The following is an 11,170-nucleotide window of genomic DNA, read 5'->3' on the forward strand; positions in this document are numbered from 1 at the left end:
ACCAAATTGGGTTTAACATGGAAAGGTGAATCAGAGTAATTCACTTTATTAAGTGAAAGAAAGGGATAAACCACATGTAATACTAATAGGTGGAAAAAAAAATGACAAAATTCAATACCCATCAATGAGGAAAACTCTCAATAATCTTTTTTTTTTTTTTTTTGGGCAATGCCATATGACATGTGGGATCTTAGTTCCCCAACCAGGGATTGAACCCATGCCCCCTGCAGTGGAAGCAAGGAGTCTTAACCACTGCACAGCCAGGGAAGTCCTCAATATTCTTAATGATGCAATTCTGAAAGCTTTCCCCTAAGATATGAGCAAGCCATGGATGTTCCTTCTGAACCCTCCTCTTTAGCATCATAAAGATCCTTACCAGTCCAACAAGCAAGAAAAATAAATAATATGCATACTGATTGAAAAGGAAGAAGCAAAACTGTTATTTGTAGATGACACGACCAAGTATGTAGATCATTCTAAGGAATCTATAAAAAACTACTACAAATAATAAGTTAATTTAGTAAGGTAGTAAGATACAAGGTTAGTTTGTTGTTGTTGTTTACTTTTATTTGCAATTATTTTATGCTGAATTTATTCATGGGTCACAAGTTTTTGTTTCTTCAGTTTCTTCTGGGATATCTTTTTCTTCTGTGCAACTTCCTCTTCTGGTTTAGGAACAATCTATTCTTTTTCACTGAGGATCAACTCAGTGTGACAGGGGAAACTCATGTATAGTTTAATCCAACCATGAGCTCTGTAAGTTCTGTATCTTAGGTGCTTTTTTCATCCGTATGTGCTTAATGACCAGAGAATCTACGTGTAAACTTTTAAGTTCAGAATTACTCTCTGCACTTTTATGCATGTGCAGCAAAATTTCAGCACTCTTTTTGGGTCACTGAGCCTGTATCCAGCCCCACTTCTTGGCCTAAGCACACCAACTGGCTCAACTGTTGCAATGACAAAATGGCACACATTGCTTCTATAAAGTGACATCCTTCAGATACTTAGTGGCTTTTTGGGTATGCATGCCCCTGATGGCCTGAAAAGTTTCACTCATGTTCTACAAGTAAACACAAAGATCTGAACCTCTTGATTCGCATGATTTTGTGGGGTTTTCTGGGTTAAGTGAACAGCGAACAATTTTCAGAGATGATCTCAGGCCACTAACAAGAAAAGCCAAGGTTAGTTCTCAACAATCAATTGTATTCCTATATACCTGCCATGAACAATTTCAAAACAACATCAACAATAACAACAACAACAAAAGTTTCCAACATTATCAAAAACATGAAATTTTAAGGAGTTATTTAACAAAATACATGCAAGATTTGTATACTGAAAATTATAGAACGTTGCTGAGAGAAATTAAAGACATAAATTAATGCAGATATATACCATGCTCCTGGTCTGAAAAATGTTAGGATATCAGTTGTCCTTATATTGATCTATAGATTCAATGCAATCTCAATCAAAGCATGATGTGTTTTGTAGAAATTTGTTAAGTTGATTTTTAAAAGGATGTGGGTACACAAAGGACCTAGAATAGCCAAAACAATTTTATAAAAGTAGAACATATTTATACCATATGGATTTATACCATCTTATTTCAGTATTTAACAGGCTACAGTAATGAAGGTAATTTGGTAATAGATCAATGGATCAGAAAGGATTCAGAAAGTAAACCGTACATACATGTGCAACTGATTTTTAACAAAAGTGCCAAGGTAATTTCATGGGGAAATTAAAGCCTTTTCAACAAAGGGTGCCAGAACAACTGGATATCATTTGGGAGGGAAAAAACAAACTACTATCTTTTCCTCATACCATATGGAAAAATGAACTAAAAATGGATCATTAAACCTAAAATCTATGCCTGTAAAACAAGAAGCAGTTTGTTTTTTAATTTAAAATAGGCAGAGCTATCTTATTTGGGGCATATAAGGCAAAGAAAGGATAAATTGGACTTCATCAAAAATAAAAACTTCTGATTTCTGGTGAAAGGCATGTTATAGACTAGAGAAAATATTCCAATACATGTATCTGACAAAGGACTGGTATCCAAATATGTAATGTCTACAATTTAATAAGACAGCAGCTTTATTCAAATGGGCAACCTCAGAGAAGATTTAAAAACTGGCATTGAGCCACATGGATGAATCTCAAAAACATTTTTTTGAGAGAAAAAAACAAGACACAGAAAAGTACATACACCATGATTTTCATTAATATGTGATTCTAGAAAAGCAAAGCTGATCTCTTCTGGCAAACAGATTACTGGTTGCCTGGGGTCAGGCACCTGGAGGGGCCGTGCACAGTCTACTAAAAAGGGAACAGAGGAGCACGCAGGTACACCGGGAGTGGAAATATTTCTTGGTTTTGAATATGCGTGTGTTGGGGGGAAGCGTATAGCATGGTGTACATATTTGTCAAAACTCACTAAAAAGTGCTCTTAAAATGAATGCATTTTATTTCATGACATTACATATTAATAAAATTAATTCAAAAGTAAAATGTAGTTGTGTTTTGTTATATAAATTTTAACTCAATAAAAAGTGTGCAGAAAACTATGGCAAAATACAATAAATGGTAGGGAGGAAAAAGAGAAAAAAATCTATTTTAAGTAAGGATGCCCTCTGTTGTTCTTCTAAGGATTTAGATACTGTTCATATCATAATAAATGACCAATAAGCAGATGGCTTTGTCTTTCAGATCTGTTGGGCTTGAGACACAGGGTGAAATAAAGCAGGCTTCTCCTGTATTCCAGCACATTTAAAAGTCCCTGTAAGAGCTGCAATCAAGAAGTTCATGTTTTGCCATCAAATGGACCTATGTTTGTGCCCCTGCTCTAGGGAATGTTTTTCGAGTTTTGGCAATGAAGTTCAGGTTGCATCTGTTAACGTGTAAGGATGAGAAAAGGAACTTACTAACATAACAATCCTCAAACTTTCCCTGATAGCAGTAAACATCAATCATTACTCTGGATAAAATATTCCTCATTTTAGAACCATATTTTTGAAGTTTTACTGCGCTCCTGACACAGTACTCAGCAGATTGCTGCCTACAGGATTAATCTAATGTGGCTTTACGGAAATAAATGGACAGGGAACAGAAAGGTATAAAATCTTTTAAATGGAAGACATCCTTGAAGATTTTCCAGTGCCTCTGATATAATGTAATTTACCCTGGATTTTGACTGCTGTGTCTAAGATTTACCTGTAGCTACGTATTATTTTGTTAAAAAAAACATTTTAAGCAGTTTAATATTTGCATTTGAAAAGGAGCTATTCACACTGTAACCCTACAGAATACATTGTGCGATAATTTCAAGAATTATGGAAAGACTGGAAGGGGAGAGATTTTTGGCAAAAAAAGCAACTTTCACTGTGACTACCTTTTTCCCAAGCCTTCACACACTTTCGTAGCACCAGTTATTTTTCAGTAGTTAAAATTAAATCCAGTGCAACAATTTGCATCAGGGTCTTCCTTTACATTTTAAGAAGTAAATCATAACCCTGGTAGGTAAGAGATTCATTTTTTAGAAAGATAGGCAAACAGACCAATGTAATATGATTAAAAACCTGGAAATAAATCAAAATGGTATGGTAATTTAGTGTAGATTAAAAGCGAGACCCAAGACAGTTAGCAAATTATAGACTTGAATAAGCGGGTAACTGAATATCTATGTGAAAAGGATGAATTTGGAGTTCCATCATATGCATTACACTAAATTATAACCAAGTGGATCGAAGATTTAAATGTAAAAATAATAGTGTAAAAGCCTAGGAAGACAATGTGGGAGATTGCATTATAATTGTGTGGTGGAAAATGCCTTTCTTACTCATCATTTAGAAACAGTGAGAAGATACATTTGACTACATTAATAAACAGCAACCACAAAAATCTAAAACGCCAAACTTAAAATTGGCAAAATTGATAAACAAATGTAAATAAAAGTGGCAAGAAAAAATTTGAAACTGCATTAGATGGGCAAAAATACAAAAGTTCAAAGTCACTTTTTTTGTCAAGTTGCTGGGATAAAATGGGCACTCTCATATACTGCTGGTGGGAGCAAAACGTCAATCCTAATGGAAGAAAGTTTGTAAATATTTTTTCAAAATAACAAATACATGTATTTTTCAATCGGGGAACTTCACATATGGGAATTTATCATATCTATATCTATATAGATGTATACACACACTTGCAAAATGACTTCTGAATATTCATTGCAAAAATTGTTTGTGATGGCAAAAGGTTGAAGGACAAACTTAGACATCAATAATGTATTGATTTATCTTAAATTATAATAATTTAAATTAAAATAATTTAAGCCAGTTTATTTTAAATTCTATGTAATTTAAATAGCTTATGCTAATCCAAAATGACGCATGGAACTTTAAAAAAAAGGGGAGGAAAATATGTACTGATAGAGAAAGAGCTCCACGATAAATTAAATATAAAAGCAGGATGTAGAACAGTGGTTTAATATGTTCTTATGTGTAAAGGGGGAAGGAAATAAGACTCTATATTCATATTTACTTGATTATAAAGATAGAAATTCTAGACAGATACAGAAGAAATCAAGAATAGTAGTTATAAAGGATGAGCAGGTGGGAACAGGGCTGAAGCAGATACTGAAAAATTACATTTTACTCCTCTTACTGTCAAATTTATATGAATGAGAGCTGGCCTTACCTCAGTATGGCACGAGCCACCTTGCTTCCTTCAAGCTGCTTCATCAGCCCATGCTCCCTCCTCTTGACTCTTATGATGAGAACTTCAGCCGTGCATCCAACCTCAGGACCACATGGGGAAGATATTTTCTCCCTTCTCTTTGACACACAGGGCATGGGATACATTACTTAAGTTCAGTCAAACCTGCGCTCCACTTCGAGTTTGAATCTTGAGCGAGTGACACAGAGTTGCAGGGGAAGATGAGAAATTCCCAACACCAGCACTGTATTCAACAAGAATCTAGCGGTGGTGAAGCAGTTATCAAGTGGTGACCGTGCCCGCGACACCATCCAAAACCCCATCAGCAGAGCCACCATGCCTTGGTTCCTTTGGGTTTTACAAGTTAAGGTCCTCAGGCTTCCCTCCTAATCTCTGGGTTCTCCAGTGCTGTTCTCATAAACACTACTTCTGTTAAAGGTAAACAGATTGTTTCTTTTGTTAGCTGCATATAGTTACGGTGCCAAGTTAATTTCTTTTTTACTCTCTTTGCCATTGGGCTGTGAGCTTCCTGAGGTCAAGAAGTTAGTCTTGTTCGATACCCATAGGGCCTAACACTGTGCTTACCATAAAACAATAGGTGATCACTGATAGAACTGACCGATTCAATGACTCAGAGGTTAATATTGGGACTAAGTGTTTTTATTCACTGACAATTAAAAGTTTCAAAATATCAAAGAGATTCCAATGTCTGAGCTCTGAGTTTATGCAATTTTTTTGTGGTAAATGATTTGCTCAATTCCCAGTCTCAAATCAAAGAACATATTGAATAATTTAACATTGTAAAAAGAGGCTGATATTGAATTATTTCTGCTTGAAATAAAATAGCAGGAAAGCTGTTCCTAAAGTACATGTTTATTGCTAAAATGAGTGTAAATTTTTCTGAAATCATTTCTTTTAAAATGATAAATTTTACATTTGAAATGATTCTCATTTTTAATGATTGTTACTATAAACCCATTCTATTTCTCTTAAGCATTAGAAGAAAGAGAGGATAATTTGTATTAGATAATTTTCATTCAGTTAAACAATGAAAAAAATATATTGCCAAGGAAGTGTAACTAAAAAAAAACAACTAATCTTTACTTTATACCTGACATCACCATAAAAAATCCTTATTAGAATTTTATATTCTTGGAAACCATGTTTCACTGTGTTAATATAAAATCCAGAATGTAATAGAAATAGATAAAAAATTTTCCCACAACCAACCTTCAATTACTTAAATAATATATTTTACATAGCACTAATTATCTTAAACTAGCATACCACTGGGAAATGAAAAGCAAACATGAAATCTATTTGATTAATGTATTAGAACATTGCAAAATAACATTTTTTCCTCTTGACAGAGATCATTTTCCCTGTATTTCCCCTTCCTTGTTTTTACTAAGTACTCTCATGTTGACAATACTGATTTGACAAGTTGAATATCATTCCCATAAGAGCACTCCAAATAACTACTCCTTCACATGTGTTGGCTTTATCCATAAAAATACAGTATTATACTCACTCGAAAGCCTTCTAAAATTATATATTATCAAACATAATTCTTAACCATTAAATTTCTCAATGTGACATGTTAAGGACAACAAAATGTGGGAGCCATATAGATACTTCCTTAAGGATTAGATTGATTTTGACAAGGGCCACTGCTCTGTCACTCTTTGAAAGCCTTCAAATGTCAATGCATTGCTGTCTCTAAAACTGAAGCAGCAATATCTTTTTGCCTATTATTTGCAGAGCAAGTGTTATTCAAGTTTAATTTTATTTATCATTTTTATAATATCCTTCAAATAAAGTAGACAATTTTATAAGCAAATAGATACTAAGAAATTTCAAGACCCAATACCACTCTCCAAAAAAATGAAATCAATCTTAATAGTTGAATTAGGACTATAACTCCAAAATCTGTCATTTCTGCAGGCAAATTTACTTCCCTACTACGACACAATGAATTATTTTTAGGTAAAATATTTTATTGTAACACTGCATCAAAATACCCTTTCCCTGGCTCAGTTTGGTTTGTTCTGTGCTGTTGTGGAAGTTCCTTCTGTATAGCATGTCTACTCTGGAACTTGTTAAAACCATCAGGATCATAGGTTTACAGTTTGCTTCTATAAAGTTTGCTTTTCTTTGCCTTAATAATTTTTTAACCTTAATAATTTTTTACAGCAGCTTAGTTCTGCTTCTTGTGTTGGGTCTACAAAACTCAGAAGCATAAGGGTTTTTTTTCCCCCAAACTTTATTCTTACATGAAAACTATAACTGTATAAATGTATAAATACTATGAAGGGATTGTTGTATTTTCCAAGTGGTGTCTCATATGTCAGAACCTTGCTGAAACCTTTTTAACTTTATCTGTTCTGGCTGAACTCCTTTACTCCTCTGATAGCATTGATTATACTCTGTTCTTTACTGAAATTTCTTGTTTTTCCTCTCCAGTTAGAATGGTGGATCCATGAAGGCAGAACACTTTATCTTATTATCTTCAGCCATGGTCCATCTCTACTGCCTTCCTTCTTTTCAGCCTTCTTTTCAAGTCTCCCACATCTTAAAATAACCTATTTTCATGCCTAAATCCACATAGAATCGTTTTCAGTCTCTATCCTTTCTTGCTTTATCAGGCTTTGTAACACGATGGTCAAATGCTGCTGCTTGACTTCATCTACTCCAAATCACATTTAACATGGGTGCAGGGACTTCCCCTGTGGTCCAGTGGTAAAGAATCCACCTTCCAATGCAGGGTACGTGGGTTCGATCCCTGGTGGGGAACTAAGATCCCATATGCTGTGGGGCAGCTAAGCCCACGCGCCACAACTACTGAGCTCACACGCCTCAACTAGAGAGCTTGCATGCCGCAAACTACAGAGCCCACGTGCTCTGGAGCCCTCTCCACAACTAGAGAAGAGAAAAACCCACATGCCACAACTAGAGAGAAGCCCGTGCACCACAATGAAGAGCCTGCGCGCGGCAACGAAGACCTGACGCAGCAGAATAAATAAATAATAAATATTTAAAAAACAAAACAAAACATCAGTGCAATGTCACTTATAGACCCATGCTTCTGTGGAAAGAGTCCGTCTCATCACCAAGCTCCTAATTTCAAAGTGCATGACCTGACCTCAAAATCTTGACTACTTTTCACATTTGAAAATCTTCACCTATCTAAACCTTCTTGAGACTCTTCCTACCCATGACTTATATGACTTGTTTTCTCCTCTCTCTTTGCTCTCAATGATCTTTACTGATTCCTTTTCCAACTAAATTTAAGAGCTTGAGCACACCAGTGTTCCAGTCATACCTACTGATTCAAAAATACTTACTAAGAGGATATATTGTGTCAAACACTTTTCTACCAACTGAGGCTTAGCAATGAACAAAACAAACAACAAAAAAGACTCCTGCTGTCATAGACGTTATATCGTACACAAGAGGGTTAGATAATAAATATGTCTGATGGCAACCGGGGCTGTGGAGAGTATGCAGGGACAGTGAATAGGAAATGGTGAGGAGGTGTACAAGTTAGTACAGAGATCGGGGAAGATTAATTGTGAAGTTCACAGTCAGGCAAAGATGCTGCAGAGGTAAAGAAAGGAGTTCTGGAGATATCTGGGGAAGAGAAGTTGAAGCAGAGGGAAGAGGGATGCAAAACCTCTGAGGTAGGAACATGTCAGAGTGTGTTCTAAGAAGAGCAAAGAGAGGACTTCCCTGGTGGCGCAGTGGTAAAGAATCCGCCTGCCAATGCAGGGGACATGGGTTCGAGCCCCGGTCTGAAGATCACACATGCCACAGAGCAACTAAGCCTGTGCGCCACAACTACTGAGCCTGCGATCTAGCATCCACGAGCCACAACTACTGAAGCCCACGCACCTAGAGCCCGTGCTCCGCAACAAGAGAAGCCACTGCAATGAGAAGCCCACGCACCGCAACGAACAGTAGCCCCTGCTTGCCGCAACTAGAGAAAGCCCACGCACTGCAACAAAGACCCAATGCAGCCAAAAATAAATAAATTAATTTTAAAAAATGATCATTACTAACATAAATTATTATATTATTGAAGATTATTTCTCCTATACTAAATAGGTCTATTCTGTTGTGCTATTACATTTTGCAGCAGTAGAATTTATTCATCTTCATAGTAGCTGCTTTTAGTCAGCTTTAGGTTTCAAATCCAGATAACTAAGATTGTTAGAATTCTGTACATATTAAAGTAAATTGATTCTGAATGAAGACCTGAATGACTTTATTCTAAGTATGTGCATGGATTTTGTAACATCTATTACAGTTGGTCATAGACCTTTTTTAATTCGTTATCTGCCTGTTTGCTGCCTTTAAAATAAATGAAGGTACTGGATGAGTTCCAAATTAAAAAATTTTTAATATACAAAAGTAATCACTCTGCCTCCTCATTTTATCTTCTTCCTAGTTAATTCTATATTATAATTCTTTGGATCAAATTAAAACCCAAGCACTTGATTTTGTATTTTCTACTTGAATTGGACACTAGATGCTTTAATAATTTCTTTGCAGTATTTTCTAGCATGACAGTGTGAGATGCTCTGTGGATCCATTCCTCAGTGATACTGGGGAAAATTTTACACATATATCTGTAAAAATTTTATATATGTATATATAAAAAATCAGTAGTCTCCGGAAATGGTCCCATGGGTATACCGGCATACCTTGTTTTATTGTGCTTCACTTCATTGTGCTTCGCATATACTGCAATTTTTACAAACTGAAGGTTTATGGAAACCCTGCATCCAGTAAGTCTATCAGTGCCATTTTTCCAAAGGCATTGCTTACTTCTTGTCTCTATGCCACATTCTGGTAATTCTTGCAATATTCCAAACGTTTCCATAATTATTTTATTTGTCATGGTGATCTGTGATCAGTGATCTTTGATGCTACTACTACGACTTGCTAAAGGCTCATACAATTGTTAGCATTTTCTAGTAATAAAGTATTTTAAAATTAAGGTATGTATACTGTTTTTTTAGACATAATGCTATTACATACTTATTAGGCTGCAGTATAGTGTAAGCATAACATATATCACGCACTAGGAAACCAAAAACTTTGTGTGACTCACTTTATTGCCATATTCTCTTCATCGCGGTGGTCTGGAACCAAACCCGCCCCATCTCTGAGGTCTGCCTATTCGGCAAATGAGGAAACTGTTTACTCAAGAGATTTCATTAACATTTGGCAAGAATAGTGAGAGTTTGTGGTATTTGAACTGAAACCTGCTTCCTCCCTTCCCTTTCCAGTTCAGCTAGATGAAAATCCCAGTTCAGACTGGTACAGCCAAGGACACAAGGCTCCCCATCCAGCCAATGCCCAGATGGAGGGTTATCTTACTGGGATGGGCAGGATGTCAGCATGTCTCTTCCTGCCTTCAGGGTGTGTTGCTGAGGCTAAGTTTTGGGTGAGTGTAGCTGATTAGTGTGAACTCTCTTCTTTCAGCCAGCCCTCGCCTGTGGGTCAGAAAGTCTACCCTGGGCATGGAGCTGAGAATCCTGGAGCCCCTCCTTTAGCAATGGTTCCATTTCAGGAGAGACAAGCGTAGAAGATCTGAGACTACTGCTTCCTGTTCACTGAGCACTGCACTACCAAAGCAATGACCCCATCCAGTGAGAAGTGCACAATATCCCCAAGCCCAACTCCAGACTCAAGGCTCAGAAATTTTTGGGGGGAGCAAAAGCAGGGCGTAAAACAGATAGTTTCTTTACCCCAACAGACTATCTTTATTGGCAATAGAGTATGGAGAACTTCAAGCTTCCGATTCCTCTTAAAAACAGTGGCGCTTGTAGTAAAAGACAAAAAGCAGAAGATTGGTAGGGTCATTGTGCACATAAGCTAAACTACAGGCTGGTTAGTTTGCCTGTGAGAACCTGCTAAAGAGACAGCACGGAAGAGCCTGACTGGGGTCGAAACACATCTCAAACATTAACCTAAGGAAAGATCCTTTCAAAGGAGTCTGCTATTGATGGGTATAGTGTTTTGAGTTATTTATGCTTCAGGACATTGTTCATAACTACAGAGATTAGCAATTAATGGAATGTAAGAGCTGGATGTGGTTAAGGAAAGAAAGTCAAAGAGAAACAAGCCAAAACTACTGTCACTCCCAGTTAATTTTGGGCATAACCGAGGCTATGCCTCTTAAAGAACATTAGAGACTTAACTCTGTACAGGGCAGAAGAGATTTAAATTAAATAATCTAGTTAGTCACTAAAAAAATAAACAAAAGAGATAATGAAAAACTACAACAAATTTTGGGGGTGGGGGGACAGAGTTGCTACAACATTTTTTTTAGCTAAAATGCGGTTTACACAAAGAATTATGACAAATGAAAAACAATAACAACAAAACCCAGAAAAGAATGTTTGATATGCCAGAAAAAATCAGGCAACAGAAATCATTATAATGTGGGCTC

General features: G+C 36.3%; 1 pseudogene; it reads right to left on the reverse strand.

The window, feature by feature from the left end:
* Positions 1 to 591: 591 nt before the first annotated feature.
* LOC133096671 (large ribosomal subunit protein uL22-like) lies at positions 592 to 1,135 on the reverse strand (annotated as a pseudogene).
* Between the last annotated feature and the right edge of the window lie 10,035 nt (positions 1,136 to 11,170).

This window comes from Eubalaena glacialis, chromosome 1 (assembly GCF_028564815.1).
Source record: "Eubalaena glacialis isolate mEubGla1 chromosome 1, mEubGla1.1.hap2.+ XY, whole genome shotgun sequence".
Classification (NCBI taxonomy): Eukaryota; Metazoa; Chordata; class Mammalia; order Artiodactyla; family Balaenidae; genus Eubalaena; species Eubalaena glacialis.